At 50.6% G+C, this 25668-nt stretch overlaps 1 pseudogene across 1 annotated transcript in view; it reads right to left on the bottom strand.

Moving 5' to 3' along the window:
- Window positions 1–6195, bottom strand: part of LOC307097582 (large ribosomal subunit protein uL22-like) — a 32980-nt pseudogene extending 26785 nt beyond the window's left edge. Inside the window, exon 1 of the transcript in view lies at window positions 5670–6195. The product of the transcript in view is annotated as a large ribosomal subunit protein uL22-like (transcript). The remainder of the gene's footprint in view (window positions 1–5669) is intronic.
- Window positions 6196–25668: the final 19473 nt, after the last annotated feature.

Raw genomic sequence — 25668 nt, 5'->3', positions numbered from 1 at the left:
GGTAAGAGGAGGGGGCTGCAGACTCAGAGGGACATCTAGCTGACTGGATTGCTTCCTGAGCGCTTCCCAGAGGAGGGAGGTGCTTCCCATCGGATGCAGCTGGGCTATCCTGTCAGGGAAACGAGGTGAATCAGTGTGTGACACACTGAGACTCACCCCTGAATGCTGGAGCGCCACGAACCACTCCCTCGCCTGCGCTGAGCCCTGGGACCCAGCACCTGCTGAGGAGGGTACCTGGACCAGCTCCCCGGAGTCTCAGCTCACAGAACAAAGGCCTGTGCTGGGTCCTCACCTGGACCTCAGCTAGGAGCTCTGCAGTCGGGAGGTTTCCTCAGAAAGGGGGCTGGGGGTCCTCAAGGGCAGTGGGACATCCAGCTGGCTGGGAAGTCCATTCACTCAGTGCATGTTTATTGAGCACCTACTATGTGCCAGGTACTGTGCCACATGTTTCAGAGATAATATAGGGCACATTAGATCCAGTTTCAATCTAGTGGGGGAAGCAGGCACTCATTACTAAGCACCCAACTAAACCTCACAAAATACATGCAACTCTGACAAAGGCTACAAAGAGTCATGTATGGTGCCAGGGGCATGTGTAATGGGGAATTTGACTTAGTTGAAAGGTCAGGGAAGGCTTTCTGGAGGCGGTGACATGGGTTGAAACCTAAAGGATGAGTAGGCCCTCTCTAAGCAATGCAAGAAGTGGGAGGGGAATTCTGAGCAGAGGGTGCAGAGGAGCAAAGATGGTGGTGAGCAGGTGCATACAAGGGGCTGAAGAAGAGCTGGGGTGGTTGGAGTGGAGATGGGGGTGCCAGAAGGCCTGCTTTACCTTTAGTGTGATGAAAGCCCCTGCGGGGGCGGGGGGGGGGCGGGGAGAGATTTCAATTTGAAGAAGCCTTACTGTGGTCCAGGCCAGAGGTGGTGGTGGCTATGGGACAGGGAGGGTATCCAGGCGGTAAGATCAAGAGCACTAGGACATGGCCAGACTCAGATGTCAGTATAGGACAGCAGGAGGATGTCACATTGACTCATCAAAATGCTGACCTATAAGTACACCTGGGAAGACGAAGGCTGTGGGATAGATGTTCCTCCCTTTCATGCTTCCCTGTGTGATTTCTTAAAAAACAAAACAACAAAAAAAAACCATTCTTTTTAATTTTTAATATATTTTATTGATTTTTTTTACAGAGAGGAAGGGAGAGGGCAGAGAGTTAGAAACATCGATGAGAGAGAAACATCGACCAGCTGCCTCCTGCACACTCCCCACTGGGCATGTGCCCGCAACCAAGACACTCTATCCAGTGAGCCAAACCAGTTAGGGCAAAAAACCCCGTTCTTATTGATTTCAGAGGAAGGAGAGGAAGAGAGAGATAGAAACATCAATGATAAAAGAGAATCATTGATCGGCTGCCTCCTACATGCCCCCCACTGGGGATTGAGCCTACAACCCAGGCATGTGCCCTTGACCAGAATTGAACCCCAGACCCTTCAGGCTGACGTTCTATCCACTGAGCCAAACTGGTTAGGGTCCCTGTCTGATTTCGCTGCTGAGAGGAAATGTCCCCTTTGTCATTTCCTGTGAATCACCAGCCCCTCTGGCAATATAAGCTGGATCCTGCCAAGATGCTGCACCCTCCCCTCAGCTATGTGTTTCCATCTCCATTTACCTTGCCCCTGTGTCCAGGGAACCTGATGTGACTCCCCAGCCCCTTGCCCCTTGGTGTCTGCTCTCTAGGGGGAGGAATTTGTGAGAACTGAAAGGCTATGGGGACAAGTGGCCCTTACAGGGGTCAGTCCTACAGACAGTGCCTGGACTTCATTATACACTGACATCAATGGGAACCTGAGGAGGGTGATGAAAGAGGCTCCTGGGAGACCATCTGGTTTGACCTCTTGGGGCACAGCCAGATTGAGTGCTGAGGACCAGGGAGGGTATGACTTACTGCAGCAGAGCACAACACACCTGCATGAGAACCTCCAGCCTCCTGGGCATTTTATTTATTTATTTATTATTTATTAAAATTTTATTGTTCAGATTATTACAATTCTGTCTCTTTTTTTTCCCCCCATAACTCCCCTCCACCCGGTTCCCACCCCACCATCTGCCCTTACCGCCCCCCCCCCCCCGCACTGTCCTCATCCATAGGTGTACGATTTTTGTCCAGTCTCTTCCTGCACCCTCCACACCCCCTTCCCCCCGAGAATTGTCAGTCCACTCCCTTTCTATACCCCTGATTCTATTATATTCACCAGTTTATTCTGTTCATCAGATTTTTTATTCACTTGATTTTTAGATTCACTTGTTGATAGGTATGTATTTGTTGTTCATAATTTTTATCTTTACCTTCTTCCTCTTCTTCCTCTTCTTAAAGAATACCCTTCAGCATTTCATATAATACTGGTTTGGCAGTGATGAACTCCTTTAGCTTTTTCTTATCTGTGAAGCTCTTTATCTCACCTTCAATTCTGAATGATAGCTTTGCTGGGTAGAGTAATCTTGGTTGTAGGTTCTTGCTATTCATCACTTTGAATATTCCTTGCCACTCCCATCTGGCCTGCATAGTTTCTGTTGAGAAATCAGCTGACAATCGTATGGGTGCTCCCTTGTAGGTAACTCTTTTTCTCTTGCTGCTTTTAATATTCTCTCTTTGTCTTTTGCCCTTGGCATTTTAATTATGATGTGTCTTGGTGTGGTCCTCTTTGGATTCCTTTTGTTTGGGGTTCTCTGTGCTTCCTGAACTTGTAGGTCTATTTCTTTCACCAGGCGGGGGAAGTTTTCAGTCATTATTTCTTCAAATAGGTTTTCAGTATCTTGTGCTCTCTCTTCTTCTGGCACCCCCATAATTCGGATGTTAGTACACTTGAAGTTGTCCCAGAGGCTCCTTGCACTATCTTCATATTTTTAGATTATTTTTTTCTTTTTTCTTTTCCAGTTGGGTGTTTTTTGCTTCTTCATATTTCAAATCTTTGACTTGATTCTTGCGATCCTGTAGTCTGCTGTTGGATCTCTGTATATTATTTTTTATTTCAGTCAGTGTATGTTTAATTTCTAGTTGGTTCTTTTTCATATCCTCGAAGGTCTCGCTAAATTTATTGGCCTTTTCTAGAAAATTCTTAAAAAACCGTATAACCGTAGTTTTGAACTCTATATCCAGTCATTTGCTTTCCTCCATTTCTTTCATTTGTGACCTGTTTCTTTGTCTCTGCATTTTGGCTGCTTCCCTGAGTTGATAAGAGTGGCTTTGTGTGCTAGGTGTCCTATAGGGCCCAGTGGCTCAGCCTCCCCAGTTACCTGAGGTGGACACTCTTGGTGCACCCCTTTGTGGGCTGTGTGCACAGTCTTGTAGTTAAGCCTTGATTGTTGTTGGTATCACTGGGAGGAATTGACCACCAGGCCAATTGGCTGTGAGGATCAGCTGTGTCTATGCTGGGAGAACTTCTGTGCTGGAGACACCCTTATGGGGCAGGACTTGCTTCAGTGGGGCTTTGGTGCTCACTGAGTCTGCCCCCTGAGTGTGTTGCTTATGGATCTGAGGAGTTGTAATCTGGATGGTCCCACTCTGACCACTGGGTACACTGGCTCTTGGATCTCCAAGGAGGTGCTAATTTAGCCTCTGCCTGAGGCCACCCAGCAGGAGCTACGGAGAGATCTGCAGATTCCTCCTCTTTGTTTGGGGTTTTGGAGGTGCCCAGATGAGGCCCAGCTGTGAAGCAATGCAAGCTGCTGTGGGGCCTTGGGCCTTCTTTTGGAAGTTCTGGGGCTCTCTGACCCAGCTGCAGTTTGTTAGGTAATTTTAGATTTCAAAGGACCAGGCCATTCATATGCAAAAGCCTCTGTGCTCAGCTTGGATGGGGCGGAGTCTCAGGGTGGAGCAACCAGCAATGGCTTTGTGGTGCGGGGTCTCAGGGCGGAGCAACCAGCAATGGCTTCCCATCAGCCCTGCCCTAAGAGGCTCCCCGGGTCTCAGTGTCCCATGGTACTCGCTGCAAGCACCTCTGAGAGAAAGCCACCCTTGAGTTTCGCCCGCTGCCAGACAGTCCAGTTTCTCCCCATATGAGTCTGGGTCCCCAGAGTCTCGCCCCGAACCGGAGTTCAGAGCAGTTGGGAGCTTTTGTCTCCCTCCCGATTGAGAAAGCCAGCCACATACTGAGTTGCCAGCCCTTTCCGCGCACGTGCCTCCGTACCTCTGCCTTTACTTCCGCACCTCCTCTGAGTCTCAGTGTGCTTTTCTCTTCCCTTCTAGTTGTAGAGTTTCCACTCAGCCAGCCTTCCTGTGGTTCTGGATGATGTCCATTTTGTCTTTTAGTTGAAGTTTTGAAATTGTTGTATGAGGTAGCAGTTTAGGTGTTTATCTATGCCGCCATCTTGGTTTCCCCTCCTGTGCCTTGCCTTCTTGAACCCTCCTGGGCATTTTAAATCTGGGGCAGGCAGGGCTGTGGGTTCTCTCTGGGCTGAGGACCCCCAATATCCTCAAGTCCCGGTCTTGCATTGCCTCCTGCTCTGGAACTCCTGCCCCTAGAAGTTGGACCTCTGAGACATTGAAGGGAGGCTCGGAAAATAGTGAGCTCCCAGGCACAGCAGGGATTCTTGCTGCAATCAGATTCTAAAAGACTAGTTATGGGAAACCTCACCAGTGGGAAGGGATGTAGGGCTGCTGGGAGTGACATGAAGACCCCTCACCTGGGGAGGCCAATTGCCCTGTACCGGGATCTCTCCTGGGCCCTGGGCTAGCTCATCCCCACCCTCCTCTCTCACCTAGGGGAGGTCTGAGACAGCTGCAGAGACACCCAGCCCCACGCAGCTTGACCACCCTCCTTACCTCCTAGGGTAGGATTTTGGTTAAAGAACAGTCCTGGAATCCACCAGGGACACTCAGTGTGGAGACCTCACAAAGTTCCTCCTTAGATCTAGCCTCTCTTCAAGACAACTTTCTGTGTAGGCCTGTGGCATGCTCTTTTCCAGAGAGCAGAGGTTGGGTGGAGCTGGGTGCATTCCAAAATGTTCTTTAAGCTGGTGGGCATGTAAGGGGGGGAGGGGTAAGACTTTATTTTCCTCCAATGCTCAGGTGATGGAGTCCTGATGTTCAGCCCTGTGTGCCCCCCCCCAGTCCCCCTCCCACTGGAAATCACTTCTGCCTTTCCCCCACTTGGGTATCCCGACCCTCACACCTGCCCTGAGGCCTTGGGTAGGACCTAGGGAGTCTTACTGGTGAGAGCTCTCCCTCCTGGGACAGCACTGCCCCATGTGCCCACCCAGAGAAGCTCGGGGAATAGAGGTCTCATCCTGTGCCCAACATCAGTCAGTCCGTTGTGAGCCGCTGGGGCCCCCACAGGGGCTGGGTCCTTGTTTCTCCCCAAGGCCAGGCTGGGGGCACCCTGGGACCCAGCTTCTGCTTGGCCCTCCTCCCCATCAGGCCCCTGTCAGGTTCAGGACACAATGAGAGTGGAGGTCAAGCTGCTGGGAGAGGGGCTGGATCTCTCCTCTGCTGTCTCAGACCTCCCTTAGGGGAGGTCCCAGCTTGGCCTCTGGCAGACTGGGTGATCTTGGGAAAATTTCTGTTCCTGCCCGGGCCTCAGTTTCCCCATCTGTACAATAAACAGGGTGACTCAGGGAGACTTCCTCCAGACCTCAGATTTTTTCTCCCACTTTTACTTTTATTAGTATTTACTTCATGCTGGGCCATAAATTTTTCTTTCTTCAGTTTCTTCTGGGATATCTTTTTCTTCTGTGCAACCTCCTGCTCTGGTTTAGGAACAGTCTGCTCCTTTGCAGTGAGGATCATCTCAATGTGGCCGGGAGAGCTCGTGTATGGGTTCATCTGCCCATGAGCTCCGTAAGTTCTGCGCTGCATCCTGGGAGCTCTGTTCACCTGGATGTGCTCGATGACCAGAGAATCTACATCTAAGCCCTGAAGTTCAGCATCACTCTCTGCATTTCTAAGCGTGTGCAGCAGAAATCCAGCACTCTACTTGGGCCACTCACCCTGTGTCCGGCCCCATGTTTGGCCTGGGCACTCCTACCAACTGCACCACGGTAACAACGAAATGGCACATACTGCTTCTGTAAAGTGACATCGTTCAGGTACTTGGGGGCTTTTTGATATGCATACCCTTGGTGGCCTGGGCAGTTCCATGAGTGTTCTTAAAGTGAACACGAAGACTTGAATTTCTCTTTCTCTCTCTCTCTTTTTTCATTTGTTTGTTAATACTCACCCAAGGATACTTTTAGAAAGAGTGGAAGGGAGAGAAGGGTGGGTGAGAGGGAGAGAAACATTGATATGAGAGAGACACATTGATTGGTTGCCTCCTGCACCCAACTGAGGTTGGGGATCGAACCTGCAACTCAAATATGTGCCCTTGATCAGAAATTGACCTGTGACCCTTCAGTTCATTGAGCCACACTGGCCAGGGCTCACTTTGTGAGGTTTGCATGATTTTGCGAGGTTTTCTGGGTTATGTGAATATTGAACCTTTTTCAGAGGTCACCTCTGGCTGCTTTTGAAAGAACAGATCTCAGCTTTAAAGCCCTCTCTCAACCTATCTCTCATCCTATCCCTGTTCTCCTGACCCTGCCCAACCTCTCTCCCCTCAGTGTCTGGTGGGCCCCACTCTTGGAGCTCTCACTAAAGGCACACCCATGGCTCCCCCGTCCCCCCACCTCTCTGTGACCCCTCTCCTGCCCACAGGCCCTCAACACTTGGCCTCTATTCTGTTCTGGGCCTGGCTGGCCCTGCTGGTTCTGAGCAGACTCCTGATGGGCACCTAATGGGACCATAAAATTCAGTTTGCCCACAGTAAAATGAATAATGACACCCAACTCCCAGAGCTGTTATGAGGATTAAACAAGCTAATAATATGTTTGTGAAAGCGCTTGTAGGTGGTGGGCCTGTGTCAGAAGGGCAGTCATTCTGGAAGGCTGCCGTGCCCGGTCCCTGAGGCCACTCTTTCCCGGCCACTGCATGCAGGGCCATGCCAGCACCAGTGGCACTCACTGGCTGGGTTGAAATTCAGGTCAGACCCTTGTTGTCCAGTCCTGGCCCCCTGCAGTGAGCGAGGACTGTAGTCCGGTGAGAGGAGAGGACAGCTCCTTTACCTACTGGTACAAAAGTACACATGATGGTTGGTGGGGGCTGAAGCCATACCTCCAGCACCCAGGGGGCAGGGCAGGCTCTCAGCTTCTGCAGAAGAGAAGGTAGGACATGCCCTGGGCACCATTTAAGATATAAAATTGATCAGAGCAAGGTCACAAGCCTTAATTGAACACTGAAGGTCTCAGGGACCTGGCCCCCGTGCCTCTTTCTGCCTCATTTTATCCCCTTTCCCTCATCTACTATTGGCCATTCTGAATTTCTCAGTAACCATACTGTTCACACGCAACCCTAGGAGTGGGAAGACCAGCTAGGGGCCAGTGTAGGGGTCTAGGTGACAGAAGATAGTGGCCTGAGTTGGGCAGGGCTGAGGGCCTTGGGAAAGAGAGATGGGGTTTAAATACACTTGGGAGAAGGACAAGGAGGTGCTGGAGTTTGAGGCTTTGTAGTGGTTCTCAACCTTTCTAATGCCGCGACCCTTTAATTCAGTTCCTCATGTTGTGGTGACCCCCAACCATAAAATTATTTTCGTTGCTACTTCATAACTGTAATTTTGCTACTGTTATGAATCGTAATGTAAATATCTGTGTTTTCCGATGGTCTTAGGCAACCCTGCTAGCGGTTCTCAACCTGTAAGTTGCGACCCACAGGTTGAGAACCGCTGCTGTAGAGCAGAAAATATCGGAAAACACAGATATTTACATTACAATTCATAACAGTAGCAAAATTACAGTTATGAAGTAGCAACAAAAACAATTTTATGGTTGGGGGTCACCACAACATGAGGAACTGTATTAAAGGGTCGCGGCATTAGGAAGGCTGAGAACCGCTGCTCTAGAACATCAACAGGCTTGGAGACTCAGTTTGACAAGGGAGAAACCTTGAGAAAGACAGAGTGCCTCGAGTGACAGCAGAATCTGCACTGGAATCCAACCTTTCCCGCAGCCAGACTGAATCCCTTATTTTTTATTTGGTCTCTGCTAAGTGCTTTCTCTTCTCCTGGTCTTTCCTCAGTCTGGCACATTCAGCCTGGCACATTCCCCACCTACTATCTGGGACACTCGCATTCTTCCCTTGGTCTCTGTGTGACACCACCTCCTCCAGGAAGCCTTCCCTGACTCTCAGGTTCTCCATCCCTCTGTCCCCCACCAATGACCTCACAATGAATAGGCCTGTCTTCCTTAGAGAGTGTAATCTTGAGGTCATGGACCACATTCAGTTACCAGTGGGGAGCTGAAGTTGGCTTGTACTGGCATGTGAGAGCTGATGATTAAATTTGCAGGAATTTTGTGAACTGGTTGTTAAACGCAGTCATTGTTAACAATTAAATTACATAAATTTACAATTAAATACTTTTTGTTAAAAATGGCAATGGACACTAAAAACACATCACTTCCTAATTATTTTGTTATCTATGTTCATAAGGTTATTTATGTCTATCAGATCTGGTGGTAACAGATGTACTATATAATGGTGCAAACCAACTCAGTCTTTTATATATATATACTAGAGGCCCGGTGCATGAAATTTGTGCATGGGCAGTGTGTGTCCCTCAGCCCAGCCTGCACCCTCTGCAATCTGGGACCCCTCGTGGGATGTCCGACTGCCCGTTTAGGCCCGACCCTACTGGGATCGGGCCTAAATGGGTAGTCGGACATCCCTCTCACAATCCAGGACTGCTGGCTCCCAACTGCTCACCTGCCTGCCTTCCTGATTGCCCCTAACTGCTTCTGCCTGCCAACCTGACCACCCCCTAACTGCCCTCCCCTGCAGGCCTGGTCACCCCTAACTGCCCTACCCTGCAGGCCTGGTCCCCCCCAACTGCTCTTCCCTGCAGGCCTGGGTCCCCCCCCCCAACTGCCCTTCCCTGCAGGCCCGGTCACCCCCAACTTCCCTCCTCTGCTGGCCTGGTTACCTCTATCTGCCCTCCCCTGCAGGCTTGATCGCCCCCAACTGCCCTCCCTTGCAGGCCTGGTCCCTCCCAACTGCCCTCCCCTGCTGGCCTGATCACCCACAACTGCCCTCCCTTGCAGGCCTGGTCCCTCCCAACTGTCCTCCCCTGCTGGCCATCTTTGTGGCCGCCATCTTGTGTCCACATGGGGGCAGCCATCTTGTGTGTTGGAGTGATGGTCAATTTGCATATTACTCTTTTATTAGATAGGACTAGTGGCCCGGTGCATGGGGGGGTGGGGTGGGCGGGGAGGTGTCCCTCAGCCCGGCCTGCACCCTCTCCAATCTGGGACCCATCAGGGGATAACCGGCAGTTGGACATCCCTCTCACAATCCAGAACTGCTGGCTCCTAGCGCACCTGCCTGCCTGATTGTCCCTAACTGCTTCTGCCTGCCAGCCTGATTGTCCCTAACTGCTCCTCTGCTGGCTTGCTTGCCCCTAACCACCTCTGCCTTGGCCCTGCACCCAGGACCCAGGATTCCCTCCACCAGTCGACCACAGGCACCTGGGATCCGGGCTTCCCTCCTTCTGGTCAGCCATAGGCACCCAGGCTGGCTGTAGCCTCAGGGGATGGTGGGCAGGTGGCTTCGCCTGGGCTGCAGCCTCAAGTGCTGGTGCCCAGGACCGCGGGGTGGGCGGTTTCTCTGTCTCCCGGGCCACAGCCAGCCACAGGTACTGGTGCCCAGGACTGGGGGGTGGGCGGCTTCTCCATCTACCAGGCTGTAGCCAGCCGCAGGTGCTGGTGCCTGGACCGCAGGTGGGCGGCTTCTCCGTCTTCCCTGAGATGCAGTGTGGACGACTTTTCCAGCTGGCTGTGGCCTGGGATCATGGGGCAGGCGGCTTCTTTGTCTTCTGGGCTGTAGCCAGCCTCAGGCGCTGGGGCCCGGTTTCTCCGTCTCCCCCAGGACGTGGGTCAGGCGGACGTGGGGCAGGCGGACATGGGGCAGGTGGATGTGGGGCAGGCGGAGGTGGGGCAGGCGGACATGAGGCTTCTGCTGCTGTCTGCGGCCTGGGATCATGTGGCAGGTGGCTTCTTGGTCTCCCTGGCTGCAGCCAGCCTCAGGTGCTGGCGCCCGACTTCTCTGACTCCCACAGGCCAGGAGTGGCTGGGGGGTGGGGCTACCACCATCTTTTCAGGTTAATTTGCATACTCACTCTGATTGGCTGTTGGGTGTAGCGGAGTGACGGTAATTTGCATGTTTCTCTTTTATTAGTGTAGATACTAGAGGCCTGGTGCACAAAATTCGTGCACTTGGGGGGAGGGAGGGTCTCTCAGCCCAGATTGCGAGGGGGTGCAGGCCAGGCCAAGGGACCCCACCAGTGCATGATCGGAGCTGGGGAGGGACACAGAAGGTTGGCCAGGTGGGGAGGGACTGCAGGAGGGCTCCAGGGTGTGTCCAGCCCATCTCACTCAGTCCCGATTGGCCGGATCCCAGCAGCAAGCTAACCTACCGGTAGAAGTGTCTGCCCCCTGGTGGTCAGTGTACGTCATAGCGAGCAGTTGAGTAGCCTTAGCATATCATTAGCATATTATGCTTTGATTGGTTGAATGGTTGACCGGACGACCAGACACTTAGCATACTAGGCTTCTATTATATAGGATACTAGAGGCCCGGTACACAAAATTCGTGCATGGGGGTGTGTGTGTCCCTCAGCCCAGCCTGCACCCTCTCCAATCTGGGACCCCTCGAGAGATGTCTGACTGCCCGTTTACTGGGATCGGGCCTAAACGGGCAGTCGGACATCCCTCTCACAATCCAGGAATGCTGGCTTCCAACTGCTCGCCTGCCTGCCTTCCTGATTGCCCCTAACCGCTTCTGCCTGCCAGTCTGATCACCCCCTAACCACTCCCCTGCCAGCCTGATTGATGCCTAACTGCTCCCCTGCCAGCCTGTTTGCCCCTAACTGCCCTCCCCTGCTGGTCATCTTGTGGCGGCCATCTTGTGTCCACATGGAGGTAGCCATCTTTGACCACATGGGGGCAGCCATCTTGTGTGTTGGAGTGATGGTCAATTTGCATATTACTCTTTTATTAGGATAGAGGCCTGGTGCACGGGTGGGGGCCGGCTGGTTTGCCCTGAAGGGTGTCCCGGATCAGGGTGGGGGTTCCCTTGGGGCGTGGGGCTGCCTGGGTGAGGGGCCTGTGGTGGTTTGCAGGCTGGCCATGCCCCCCGGCAACCCAAGCGGAGGCCCTAGTATCTGGGATTTATTTATCTTCTATAATTGAAACTTTGTAGCCTTGAGTGGAGGCCTGGGCTGGCCAGGGTGAGCGGAAAGCTTGGCTTCCTCCGTTGCCGGGGAAACCCAAGCCTCCTGCTCTCTCCGTGGCTGCAGCCATCTTTGTTGGGTTAATTTGCATACTTGCTCCTGATTGACTGGTGGGCGTGGCTTGTGGGTGCACCAGAGTGATGGTTAATTTGCATATTACTCTTTTATTAGATAGGATTTTATTGATTTCAGAGAGGAAGAGAGAGAGATAGAGAGATAGAAAATCAATGATGAGAGAGAATCATTGATTGGCTGCCTCCTGCCAATCCTACTGTGGCGGATTGAGCCTGCAATCTGGGCATGTGCCCTTGGCCAGAATCAAACTTTCTACCCAGTGCTCTATCCACTGAGCCAAACCAGCTAGAGTCCAAGTCAGTCTTAAGAGACATCGCATTGGTGGCTTGATACTTGCCATGGTAGAAATACTGACGCCACAGCAGTGGGCAAGTGCCACAGATCAGAGCCCTTCACTGCATCCCAGAGTTGGTTGTTAAACATTTTTCAGTTCACTGCTAAATTCATTGCTGACCTTGACTCTTACAGCTGAGCTTGGCACACAGCAGTGCTCAGCAAAGGGCTGCTGGAGAGAAAGAACACAGGCATTGCCTCGAGAAAGGAGAGGGGGTCTGAGCACTTTCTACCCAATGCCTCATTTAGCAGTTAAACACACAAAGCCACTCACTCTCCCCCTTCACTTTACAGAGGGGCACACTGATGAACTTACTGTTCATCTAGCCCAGGTGTTCCTGCAGCTTTTACAATGGTTCTCAATGAAGGGAACATTTGGCAATATCTGGAGACATTTATTGCCTGGCATCTAGTGGGTAAAGGTCATGAATGTTTTTAAACATCTATAATGCACAATATAAGCCCCCACAAAAGACTGTCCAGGCTAAAACATCAATAGTGTTAAGGTTGAGAAATCTGACATAGAAACACACACACACATATGCACACACATTGACACATGAGCAATTTCAGTCTCCTTGCAACCTGTGCTATCAGCATAGTGCCTGCACAGGAGCAGCAGCTGCGTAAGTGGTTATTAAATTGGGAAGAAAAGCAAGACAAGGCTGGGCTCTGGCCTAAAACTCCTTTCAAGGTTTACCTGGACAGGATGCTCACCGGTGTCCTCTGAATCCTCATTGGACCCCAACCTCTCAGCAGCAATCGCCACTCCTGATTAGTCCCTTCTATTTTTTTCTTCATTGATTTTACAGAGAAAGAAAGTGTGTGTGTGTGTCGGGGGGAGATTGATTCTTGCATGTGCCCTGACTGGGGATTGAACCTGTAATCTTGGCATATCAGGATGACATAACCAACTGAGCTACCCAGCTAGGGCACGATGAACCCCTTTTGACTTCAGAGAGGAGGTCTGAGCCAGGCTAATGGTGGGGTAGGTGGGGCTGCCTACTGGACGAGGGAGAGGGAGGGTTGCAGCCTACTTCACACATCTGAGCCCGAGAGGCCGAAGCAGTTGGAAGGGCACAGCATGGTGGTGGGTACCTAAGGGCATTGGAGGGCTGGGTCCAGTTGCAGGTGCTGATGGGGTGGGCTGGTGCCACCTCCCCCTGGCCACATCTCTTCGAGGAATGCGGGGTATATGTTCAGGGAAGCTCAGATTTGGACCACTCAATAAATGTGAACTATTATTGGCATTTTTTTATTACGTTCCTCACACTCTCTGGGCGGATGGGAATTAACCAAGGTTCTTCTTGCATTTCCACTTCTCTGCTGCCCTCTAGTGGTCTTGGCTGCACTGTCCTGAGGGAACAGTTAACTTGATGTGCCCAGAGTATTTATTTATTTAAATCCTCACCCGAGGATATTTTTTCATTGATTTTCAGAGAGAGTGGAAAAGAGAGGGAAAGACAGAGAGAAATATCAATGTGAGAGAAATGCATCAATTGGTTGCCTCTTGCACTCGCCCGACCAGGGCCTGGGCTGGGGAGGAGCCTGCAATGGAGGTACGTGCCCTTGACTGGAACAGAACCTGGGACCCTTCAGTCCACAGGCTGAAGCTCTATCCACTGAGCCAAACTGGCTAGATTTCAAAGGAAGTTTGCCTTGTAAGGAAACCTTACGGTTGATTTTTGGATAGAGTCAAACAACTAATTTATTTCCCTTCTTCCCAAATGGATTGGCATTTGCATGTTGGTTTTCTTTCTTTTTCTAAAAATCCTCATCTGAGGATATGTTTCATTGATTTTTTTTTTTTTTTAATTTTAGAGAGAGGAAGGGAAAGAGAGAGAGGGATATAAACATCAGTGATGAGAAAGAATCATTGATTGGCTGCTTCCTGCATTATGCCTACTGGGGATTGAGACCACAACCCAGGCATGTGCCCTGACTGGGAATTGAACCATGACCTCCTGGTTCATGGGTTGACGCTCAACCACTGAGCCACAATGGCTGGGATGTTTTATTGATTTTTTGAGAGAGAGAGAGAGAGAGAGAGAGAGAGAGAGAGAGAGAGAGAGAGAAACATTGATGTAAGAGAAAAACATTGATTGGTTGCCTCCCATATAGGCCCCGACTGGAAATCGAACCCCTAACCTTGGTGTGTGCCCTGACGGGAATCAAACCTACCACCTTTTGGTGCATGGGATGACATTCCAGCCAACTGAGCCACCAGCCTGGGCTGCAAGTCGGTTTTCTTTTCTTTTTAAAAAATATATTTTAATTGATTTCAGCGAGGAAGTGAGAGGGAGAGAGAGATAGAAACCTCAACGATGAGAGAGAATCATTGATCGGCTGCCTCCTGCATGACCCCTACTGGGGATTGAGCCTGCAACCCAGGCATGTGCCCTTGACTGGAATCAAACCTGGGACCCCTCAGTTCACAGGCCACGTGTTGGTTTTCTTGAAGCAGCACCCTGTTATAGAGGAAAGACAAGGGGGCAAGTTTTCTTTTTGATATTCATGTTAATTGACCATTTTACCTTTAACCCTAACACATTTCTGCAAACCTCTTTACCCCCACTGTTTAAGCCAAAGGTTGCTCACTCACATCTCCAGCGTGGGAATAACATGTTAGTTGTCTCAAATTCTGTCTCTCTCTCCCTCCTTATCCTCCAGTTTGTTGTGAAAACCGGGTAACAGCAGTGACCATTTCTGTTTTGCTCCCAGTTATCTCTGGTACCCATCACAGTGTCTGGCACATGGCAGGTGCTGGTACATTTCTGGGGAATGCACACTGCACTCATGGCATATAGGCAGCCATGTGGCCCCTAGCCCGCCTCCCCTGCTCTCCAGACACGGTGAAAAGCTGGGGTCTTTGTGCTGAGCACTGGTTGTACAAAGGTAAGTGTGATGTAACATTGGACTCTGGAAGAGATTTTTAAAAAAAGGAAAGATGAAGGTAGAGGGTGTGAGAATAAACAAGTAATCTTTTCTGTCAAAGAAGGTTTAGGCACCGGTCATATTAAAACTGCAAAGGTCAACGCTTCCCTTTTTCCTTTAAATTAGCCAATTGTGCAAGAATGTGAGCCTAAACTCTGACCAATCAAGAGTGAGGAACAGGCCTAGCCAGTTTTGCTCAGTGGATAGAGCATCAGCCTGCGGACTGAAGAGTCCCAGGTTCAATTCCAGTCAAGGGCACATGCTCGTGTTGTGGGCCTGATACCCAGTGGGGCCATGCAGGAGGCCGCCAATCAATGATTCTGTCATCACTGATGTTTCTATCTCTCTCTCCCTCTCTGAAATCAATAAAAAAAAAAAAAATATATATATATATATATATATATATATATATATATATATATATATATATTTTAAAAAGTTAGAGACAGCATGCATCAGGGATAAAAACCCAAGCGGACTGCCCGCTTGGTGTGCGTGTGCTCCCAGACCCTGTGTTGGCTGCATACCCTTCTGCAGGAGTAAAGATATTTGCCTTGCTGTCTGGCTCCCGAGTATCCTTCGTGTTCTGCCAGGATCCCTGGTTTGGGGGCTCACCTTCTTTCTAACAAGGGGACAGGTTTTTGGTGAGAGGAGGTGTGGGGGCCCTGAGCAGAGCAGTCAGAGGTTCAAGGCCTACTCACCACACGCACAGGCGTGCAGGCGAGGACAGCAGTATTCCCGCTAAAAGCCCCTTGGCCCTAGGCGTGCTCGAGGGCAAGGACGCAGCAGTGGCACTGTACGTACTGCGCAAGCGCACCTTCCACACCCGGCGGTGCGGCTGTGGCACAGCGGCACTGTGGCGCGGGGCCGCTTTTGCTGGAGCGTGTACACAAGCGGCCACTGACCGGCAGTTTGGGGCTGCTTTGATTGTAATAAGGCATGTCCCGCCTACTGCGGTCACCCCTCTGTTCTTCCAACTTCTGCGCTCAGAGGGGCCAAGTCCCGCTGAGGAACTCACCCCCAAGAAGGGGTGGCAGAGTGGAGGAGGAGTGGACACTCGTCAATGGCTCCTCAGGGTGGGCAGGCCGAGTCCGGGATTCGGGCCTGGGAAAGCTGAGGGGCCCGGCGCTCCCTCTCCGGCAGCACACCGGTGCCCGCAGACCGCCGGCCCGGGGCTCCCTCTCCGGCAGCACACCGGTGCCCGCAGACCGCCGGCCCGGCGCTCCCTCTCCGGCAGCACACCGGTGCCCGCAGACCGCCGGCCCGGCGCTTCTCCCAGAGCCGGGAGCAGGTGGGAGCCGGATCTGCCCTAGCTCAGGCCCGGAAGCCAAGGGATGTACCTCCACTGCGCCGACTCCGTTCCTCGGGCCCTCGCGCTCTTTCCCGTCCTCAGGGCTCTCAGCCCCGCCCCTGGCCCCGCCCCCTCAGCCCCAGCCAATCCAAGAACTCCCTCAGGTCCACTGCGGAGCCGCTAGGCCCCGCCCCCGCCCCTTAGCCCTGAGTGCGGGCACCTTCTGACCGCGCCCCCCGCGCGGCTTCTCCCCAGTCCGCGCCCCGCGCCCCCGCGTCAGGCACTGGAGGGGACAGACCCGGCGCCGGGGGCCGGGCGTGTACCCGGCAGTGCCCGCTCCCAGGGGCGCCCGTTCTGGAAGCGGCACCTTCACTTGCGTCCCCCCCACGGGCACAGCCGGGGTCCCCTGAGTGGGCGGGCTCGGGCCTCCTCTTCACCCGCTCGCGGGGCTCAGGCTCCCCATCTGGTAAATGGGGTTTGCGGCCGCCGGGGTCCGCCCTGGGCCGGTAGCCTCGCTGCTGGGACAGACTTTGGGTTTAATCAGGCCATTCCGGGCTGGGGCTGGGGCTGGGCCGGCAGGCCGTCTCCGTCCACACTCCTCGGCAGGCCCGGACTCGGCCCCCTCCCCGGCCGCCGCCTGGGGAGCCCACCTTTTCCCACCCCGGCCCGGCGCCCTGACCCGGAGCTGCGGCTCCGCCTGTGGCGCGGGCGCCGGCGGAGGCTGTGGGGCGGGCCCGGCGGAGGCTGTGGGGCGGGCCCGGCGGGGGCGGTGGGGCGGGCCCGGCGGGGGCTGTGGGGCGGCCCGGCGGCCGGGTGCGGCGAAGGCCGGGTGCCCCGACATCCAGCGAGGGCCGAGCGGCGTCCTCTGCTCCGGCTCCGCGGGAGGCGGGAGCGGGAGAGAGCAGCCGCCGAGCACAGACGGCCCCAGACCCCTCTGCCTGCCTTCAGAGGGCGGGGTACCGAACCCCCCGCCAGTGCTCGCCACCCCATCCCGGGCGGCCCTGACCCCCGCCGCCCGGAGACCCCGTTTCCTCCCCAAGGACTGTCACAGCCAGCCTCCGGCCTCTCCGGCCCTCACTCCCGTTCCTCCCAGCCCCTGCTCCCACCCCCTCTTCTCTCCTGTTTGCCCCGCCTCTGCCTGCCTGCCTGCCTGCCTGTGTCAACATCCCACACCCTCCGGTCAGGCACCACCCTGACCCACAGAGGAGCCCTCAGCCCCCAGCCCCAGGGTCCGGCTGCTGGGGACCGGGGCCACAGTCCCCGCTAGGGCCAGGCCACTGCTCTGGCTGTGAAAACCAGGGACTGGGTCCCTCCGCACTCTCCCTGGCCTGCCAGCCTCCAGAGCTGGGTGGTCTCAGCCTCTGTGCCCTTAGCAGCTCCAGCCTCCGGAGTACGGAAGCCCCTTCCGACATGACATAACCTGGCTTCCATCCCTGCCTCTAGCTGGCCCCCCCGCTACAGGTACAGGATTCGTGTGCCCGGTGCTTCAAGGGAAAGGCCACTATGCAATGCATTAGAGTTTGGAGTAAGGAAAGGCTTCTTGAGAAGGCCCAGATGAAGATGATGGGGCGCCTTATAGCTCCCACAAATCCATCTTAAGAGTCTAGAATTCAGATGTCTTATTGTCAAGGGCAGGGAGGAGGGGAGAGGCAAGAGGTGGGTGAGGGCGGTAGTCATCTAGGCAGGTGTAGAAAGGGATCCAAGGGTGAGCTCAAAATTTCTAAATCCTCTTGTTCCTGGTCTGTTGACCCCCAACTGACCTGAGTACATTTTTGAAAAAAGTCATTACTTTGTGCATATTTCCCCACCTCTGACTAGGCGCTACTCAAGCCTGAAGCAGAATTCCTCTAGTTGATTAGCATATCTATAGCAGGAAATAACAGCCTTAAGGCCATCAGAAAAAGGAGCATTTTGTTCTATTACACACTGTCTTCCTCCTCTGGAGCTAGACTGTCTCCACAGTCCAGTCAAGGTGATGTTTTTCCTCAGTATGTCTTTATGTGCGAGTGTATATTTGTGTGTGTGTATGTGTGTACAGGGGTGTATATTTTGTGAGGAGGATAGGGAAGAGCTATGGGCTGTTAACATAAATTATTCAAACCTGTAAAGAATTTTTGTAGGTTTATTTAAGCCCAATTGTCGGGGAAGCAGAATCTCAAAGTATTGGGATAATGCTCTGGAGAATGGTGGTTTTTCACCTATTTTTATAAATTATCATCAAAGGAGGAGACGTAAGTGGGTTATATGAAATCCATTGGTGATAGATTAGGGAGGTAGGAGAAAGCAAAACTGGGGAAACCTCTGGGATTGGATAAAAAGTAAAATGATAGACACATGCTTCTTTTACATAGGTGGGTATAGGGAAGTTAACAGTCAACAATTAACACAATAACAATCACAATGAGTGAATTTGTGGTTTCTGCCGGGGTGCCATTTGTTGTGCCCTGAAGGGTTCGGAAAAGGGGAAGTTACAAGCTACCCTGACATTCCACAGGTCTGTTATCTTAGATGCAAAAAAACAATTGGCTCAGTAAAGATTGAAGTTGATCTTTGTCCTGGGAGATCCTGGCCTCGGACATGACTACTCACTATAAACTGCTCTTTAACTAAAAGGTTTTAATTTCAGACCATCCTTTGTGGTTACTTTAGGTCGATGAATTTGCAAGGCCGCCACGCAGGCCTTCCCTACATTAGCCATGTTAGCACATGGCCCCTTTTCGTCCACAGGCCCAGGTTACTTATGTGCTGCCCACTGGAGGAGTCCATGGCTTAGGGCCTCCACAGGGGCCCACTTGAAAATTTGACAACTGGAAAAATAAATTGCAGGCTCTAAAATAAAAACACTGCAAAATTGAAATAAATAGATTGTTAATCAAATGTCCAATTGTAACATATCAACTTCATTAATTGTTAAATTTACTATTCATAAAAATTTCATTACATTTAAAAAAATGTACGGGCTAGGTTTTTCTCATTTTACAAGAATTCCAGAATTAATTAGCCAAATGGTTTTGAGTTAGACAGACATGAGCAGAGGAAGGATGATGGGCCAGGTACAGAAGGTCACCGGGGTGGAAACCTAGGTGTTAGGTCGAGGCAGCGGGGAAAGACCACAGCCATGCGAGCATCCACAAGGTAGATGGTGACAAAGATAACTGGCGCCTTCCCAGACCCTTGCCAGCCTTCCCAGACCCCTGCCTGAGGCAGGAATTCCACACCTCTCATGCCCTCCACCCTCCCCTCACTAAACAGCTGTATAAAGGAAGTACCTAAGCCCCCGTTTTGGCGCGAACTGGCGAGTTTCGCCCGGGAGCGCAAGATTAAAACCTCCCCCCCTTTCCATCGCCTGGACTCTGTGTCTTGTTTCCTGCGTCGCAAACCTTTCACTAGACACCTAGCAATGGACAAAACTGGGAAAACAAGGACCTCAATCCCAGAGTTGATAGGCCCTCCCTTCCCCCAACTGATGGGTGGAGTATGACATGCACCTGCGGCCTGGACATACCAGGCACCGTATATGGACTATACATTGAACCACCAATCAGTACCTGCCAAATACCCTAAGCCCTTGTCCCTAAGTACCTGAGTGACTAACTATGTACCTTATATGGACCATACATTGAGCCACCAATCAGCGTGTGCCGAGTACAGTAAGACCCCAGCCCTTCCCATTCCTCCCCTCAAAAGGTGTGTTCACCTCTGCACGTGTTGCTCTTCTCCCCTTGCGAGACAGCCCGGCAGGTCCTTCTCCTCTAATAAAGCCTGTAGTCCTGGTTTTCACCCTCTGTCTGATCTTTCAAGAGTAACCTTTTCTCTCCTAGCATATCACTGGTCAGATGGTTTAGATCCCCTGACCTTTCATATCACTGGAAATGCAGTCAGATACTCCCCTGTCATGTTGCTAGTCATGTGGTCTACCCCCTTGAAGGAGGAACAAGGTGGGGGGGAGAGGAAGAGTGGCCTTATGGGACTCCCATGTAGGCCCTTGTGTGACCACTCCCTTAGCATTAACCCCTAGAGCAGTGATGGCGAACCTATGACATGCATGTCAGCACTGACACGCGTAGCCATTTCTGATGACACGCGGCCGCTGAGGCGGCCACATGCCGAGGATGAAACATTTGCTGCTCCTGAGGATGAAACATTTGCGAAATAATGTTTTTTTCCTCAAAGTGACACACTACCCGAGTTATGCTCAGTTTTTTGGCGAAGTCTGACACACCAAGCTCAAAAGTTTGCCCATCACTGGCCTAGAGGTAACATCGAGGCCTCAGTTATGTTTCAGTTCCAGGCCCAGAAAAGTAGCAAAACCAGACAACAGACACCAAGGCTGACCTCAGGACCAGCTGCATTGATTAATGACCCACTGCCCTGGCACTGACCAATCAGTGGAGACCACCACCCTGAATTGACACACCTGGAAAGCTGATGAATATGCTAGTAAGATCCTCCCTTGGGACCTCCCCTAAAATTCCTACCCTTAAAAGCCCTTAAGATGGAGGCCCCAGTGCACTCTTTCTTCTGGACCATACCTAGCCTTTGCTCTTCCCGCCCCTCTTCTGTCCCCCTGGCCCTTATCTTTACCTTTCTCTCTCCTAAGCTCCAAGGGCGCTTTTGCCTCTAACTATTTCCAAAGCCCATTTCTTCTATGGCTCACTGTGACTTTCTAAGTAAACTTTCTCTTGGCACTGAATTCTTTTCTTTTTTAACTCTTTATTATTGAGAGTGTTACAGATGTTCCCCCCATCTCTCCCCTTCCCCATTATCTCTCTCCACCAGATCATGCCCTGCCCCAGGCCTTCACCAACTTTTTGATTATCTGTGTCCATGGGTAATGCATGTATGCATATAAGTTCTTTGGTTAATCATTCCTGACCCCTCCCCCCTTCCCTCTGAGATTTGTCAGTCTGTTCCACGTTTCTATGCCTCTGGTTCTATTTTATTCATCAGTTTATTTTGTTCATTAGATTTCTTATTCATTTATTTTGATTTTTAGAGTCAATTGTTGATAGATATGTATTTATTGCCATTTTATTGTTCATATTTTCTTCTTCTTCTTCTTCTCCTTCTTCTTCTCCTTCTTCTTCTTCTTCTTCTTCTTCTTCTTCTTCTTCTTCTTCTTCTTCTTCTTCTTCTTCTTCTTCTTCTTCTTCAAAAAGACTCTTTAACATGTCATATAATACTGGTTTGGTGGTGATGAACTCCTTTAACTTTTTCTTGTCTGTGAAGCTCTTTATCTTTATCTGACCTTCAATTCTAAATGAGAGCTTTGCTGGATAGAGTAATCTTGGTTGTAGGTCCTTACTATTCATTACTTTGAATATTTCTTACCACTCCCTTCTGGCTTGCAAAGTTTCTGTTGAGAAATCAGCTGATAGTCATATGGGTGCTCCCTTGTAGGTAATTAACTGCTTTTCTCTTGCTGCTTTAAAGATTCTTTCTTTGTCTTTAACTTTTGGCATTTTAATTATGATGTATTTTTCTGTGGGCTTCTTTGGGTTCCTCTTGTTTGGGACTATGTGCTTCCTGGACTTGTATGTCTATTTCTTTTACCAGGTAAGGGACATTTTCTATCATTATTTCTTCAAATAGGTTTTCAATTTCTTGCTTTCTCTCTTCCCCTCTGGCACCCCTATAATGCGAATGTTGGTATGCTTGAAGTTGTCCCACAGGCTCCTTACACTATCTTCTTATTTTGGATTCTTTTTTCTTTTTGCTGTTCTGATTAGGTGTTTTTTTGCTTTCTTATATTCCAAATTCTTGGTTTGATTCTCAGTGTCCTCTACTCTAATATTAATCTCCTGTAAATTATTCTTTATTTCAGTTAGTGTGATAATGTAAGAAGCATTCAAGCCTGTGAAGAATTTTTGTGAGTGTAGTTGAGCCAAACTGTGGACAAATACTGGGAAGCAGAGTCTCAATTGATTGAGATAATGCTCTGGAGAATGGCAGTTTTGCACCTTGTTTTATACATTACAATCAAAAGAGGAGACGTAAGTGGGTTACATAAAATCTGTTGGTTACAGATTAGGGAGACAGGAGAAAGCCAAGTGGGGAAACCTCTGGGATTGGATAAAAAATAAAATGATAGCCCTAACCGGTTTGGCTCAGTGGATAGAGCGTCAGTCTGCGGACTGAAGGGTCTGGGGTTCAGTTCCAGTCAAGGGCATGTACCTTGGTTGCAGGCACATCCCCAGTGGGAGGTGTGCAGGAGGCAGCTGATCCGATGTTTCTCTCTCATCGATGTTTCTAATGCTCTATCCCTCTCCCTTACTCTCTGTAAAAAAAATCAATAAAATATATTAAAAAATGATAGACACATACTTCTTTTACTTAGGGATTTGTGACCTCTGCAGAGCAGTGCTTATGCTTTGAGGGATCTAGAAAAAAAGGAAAATTACTTTGACATTCCAGTGATATATTACTGTAGATGCTAAAAGACAATAGACCCACTCAGTTAAGGTAAAGATCGACCTTTGTCAGGGAAGATACCGGCCTAGGACATGACTAACTATCATAAACTACTTTTTAGTTTAAAAAAGTTTTTTTTCAAAAAAACTTTTATTGTTGAATTTATTACAGATGTCCTTCTTTTTTACCCCCATTGCTCCCCTAAAAAAGTTTTAATTTCAGACTGTCCTTTGTGGTTACTTTAGGTCTCTAAATTTACAAGGCCACCACATAGGCCTTCCCTGATCTAGTCAGGTTAGCATGTGGCCCCTTTTTGTCCACAGTGTAGCCTTCATTTCTGGCTGGTTCTTTTTTATGTTGTTGATGTTCTCACTAAGCTCCTGGAAGTCTCAGTAAGTTCCTTGCACATTCTTATAACCATTGTCTTAAACACTGTATCTGGTTGTTTTCTTGCTTCTTTTTCATTTAGTTCTTTTTTTGGAGATTTCTCCTGTTCTTTCATTTGAGACATTTTTCTTTGTCTCTGCATTTTGGCTGCTTCTCTGTGTTTGTTTCTATGTATTAGGTAGATCTGTTATGTCTCCTGGACTTTGTAGAGTGGCTTTCTGTAGTAGGTGTCCTGAGAGGCCCAGTGGCTCAGCCTCCCTAGTCACCTGAACTGGGCATGCCAGGTGTGCCTCTATGTGAGCTGTGTGCACTGTCCTATTGTAGTTGAGCCTTGATGTTTGTGTCACTAGGAGGATTGACCCCCGGCCAATAAGTCCAGAGGAGCCCCTGCACCCCAACTTGAGGGGTGTGGGGCCTCTCTGTGTCCCACCCTCACCCCACTGGTTCTGTAATTCCGCTCCGTGTATGGGAATAGGCTGCAACCACAGCAGAAGAGCTGTTGTACAGGAGCCGGCCCTATGGAATAGGACTTGCTTCAGTGGGGCTTTTGTGCTCACTGGGTCCACCCCTTGAGTGTGTCATTCCTAGAGTTGGTAAGGTTGTAGCTGACCGCCAGGTGCACTGGCTCTGGGGTCTCCTAGGAGCTGCAAAATCAGCCTCCGTCTATGCCTTGCCCAGGGCCACCCAACATGAGCTATAGAGCAATCTGCAGATGGCTGTTACTTGTGTGGGGCTTGGAGGTGCCCAGGGGAGGCAAAGCTGTGAACCTTGGCAGGCTGCTGCTAGTGCAGGCCTGGGGCCACTTGTTGAGAGGTATGGGGCATGCTGAAGCCAGCTCCTGTTTGTTTGAGAGATTTTAGAAAAGTCTGAAGCATGAGGCGAGAGAGACCGGTTGTATGAAAAAGTCACTGGAAATGGCTTGGATGAGCCCTACTAGAGAGGGGAAGGGCTTCAGGGCATCACCAGGGCCAGGTTAAAAGTGTGAGCCAGGTTGATTGAGATTCAGATATGGTGCAGCCTATCAGCTCTGTGGTGGAGAGGGCTCAGCAAAGGAACACTGGCCTCTGCCAGCACTTTTGACTGGGAGAAAGCTGCCCCTCCAACCCTTGCCCTGGTTCCAGGCAAATTAGTTCCTCCCTTAATGTCCCACGTTCCTTTCAAGCTGCTGCTCTAGCAATGGAGCTCAGAGGGCGTGAGTCTGAGTAAGTCTGTGCACAGGACTTTTTTTTTCTTCTGTTTTACTTCTGCCCCAAAAGTTCTGTTAACTGTGTCCCATATTCCCTTCATTTCACTGTCTCTGGCCTAGGATCCATGATAAGAAACAGTTTCCAGAGAGGAACCAAGATGGCGGCGTAGTTAAACAACTAAACTGCCGCCGCACACAACAATTTCAAAAATACAACTTAAAGACAAAACGTCTACCAACCAGAACCACGGGAAAGCTGTCTGAATGGTAGATTTACAACTAAGAAGGAAAAAGAAAGGAGAACAAACGCAGAAAAGCTGAGGTACGGAGGCTCGTGAAGCGGGCTGGTGGCAGATGATGGGGCGCGTGGCTTTTTTTCCAACCTGAAGGGAGATAAACTCCCGATCACTCTGAAACCCAGTTTCTGGGGATGCACGGGGGACCCAGACGCCTACGGGGAGAAGCTGGACTCTTGGCCATCAGGTCAGAAAGTGAGAGTGACTTTCTTGCAGAGGTGCGCCAAACAATCAGTGTTTACTGTGCTGGAGTGCGGGACGCGGGGACTGGGAAACGCAGAAAGGCAGAAACGGCTGACAGAAGCCATCGCCATTTGCTACGCCCTAGCCTAGTGATGCCCTGAGACCCCGCCCCACCCTGAGGCCCCGCCCATTCTACAAACCCGCTCAGGCTCCACACAGCGGCTTTTGCATATAAATGGCCTGTTCTGTGGAAGCTTAACCAAATAAACTACAGCTCCAGTCAGACTGCTCCAAAACCGCCAAACCCCAAGCAAAGAGGAGAAAACTAGTTCTTGCTGTAGCTCATGCTGGGTGGCCTCAGACAGTAGCTGACCTGCACTCCATTGGAGATCCAGAATCTAGGGTATCTAGTGGTCAGTGTGAAATGACACCAGATTTCAACCACTCTCATAAGGGACACATTCAAGAGGCAGACTCAGTGAGTGCCAAAGCCCTACTGGAACAAGTCCTGCCCCATAAACGTGTCTCCAGCACAGCAATTCTTTCGTTATAGACACAGCAGGTCCTCACAGCCAATTGGCCTGGAGGTCAATTCTTCCCAGTGACACCAACAACAATCAAGACTTAACTACAACAAGGCTGTACACACAGTCCACAAAGGGGTGCACCAAGAGTGTCCACCTCAGGTAACTGGGAGGCTGACCCGTTGAACCAATAGGACACCTAGTACACAAAGCTACCCTACCAACTCAGGGAAGCAGCGAAAATGAGGAGGCAAGGAAACAGATCCCAAACAAAAGAAATGGAGGACAACAAACGAATGGACATAGAGTTCAAAACCACGGTTATAAGGTTTTTCAAGAATTTCATGGAAAAGGCCGATAAATTTAATGAGACCCTCAAGGATATGAAAAAGGACCAACTAGAAATGAAATATACACTGACTGAAATAAAAAATATTATACAGAGACCCAACAGCAGACTAGAGGAACACAAGAATCAAATCAAAGATTTGGAATACAAAGAGGCAAAGGACACTACTCCAGAGAAGCAAGAAGAGAAGAGAATTCAGAAAGTTGAAGATAGTGTAAGAAGCCTCTGGGACAACTTCAAGTGTACCAACATCAGAATTATGGGGGTGCCAGAAGAAGAGAGAGCAAGACGCTGAAAACCTATTTGAGAAGTAATGACCAAAAACTTCCCCCACCTGGTGAAAGAAATAGACTTACAAGTCCAGGAAGCACACAGAACCCCAAACAAAAGGA

The sequence above is a fragment of the Cnephaeus nilssonii genome, assembly GCF_951640355.1.
Source record: "Cnephaeus nilssonii genome assembly, chromosome: 4".
In the NCBI taxonomy this organism is placed as follows: Eukaryota; Metazoa; Chordata; class Mammalia; order Chiroptera; family Vespertilionidae; genus Cnephaeus; species Cnephaeus nilssonii.
The sequence above is the reverse complement of the archived record's forward strand: the minus strand, read 5'-3'. Positions and strand labels throughout refer to the sequence as shown.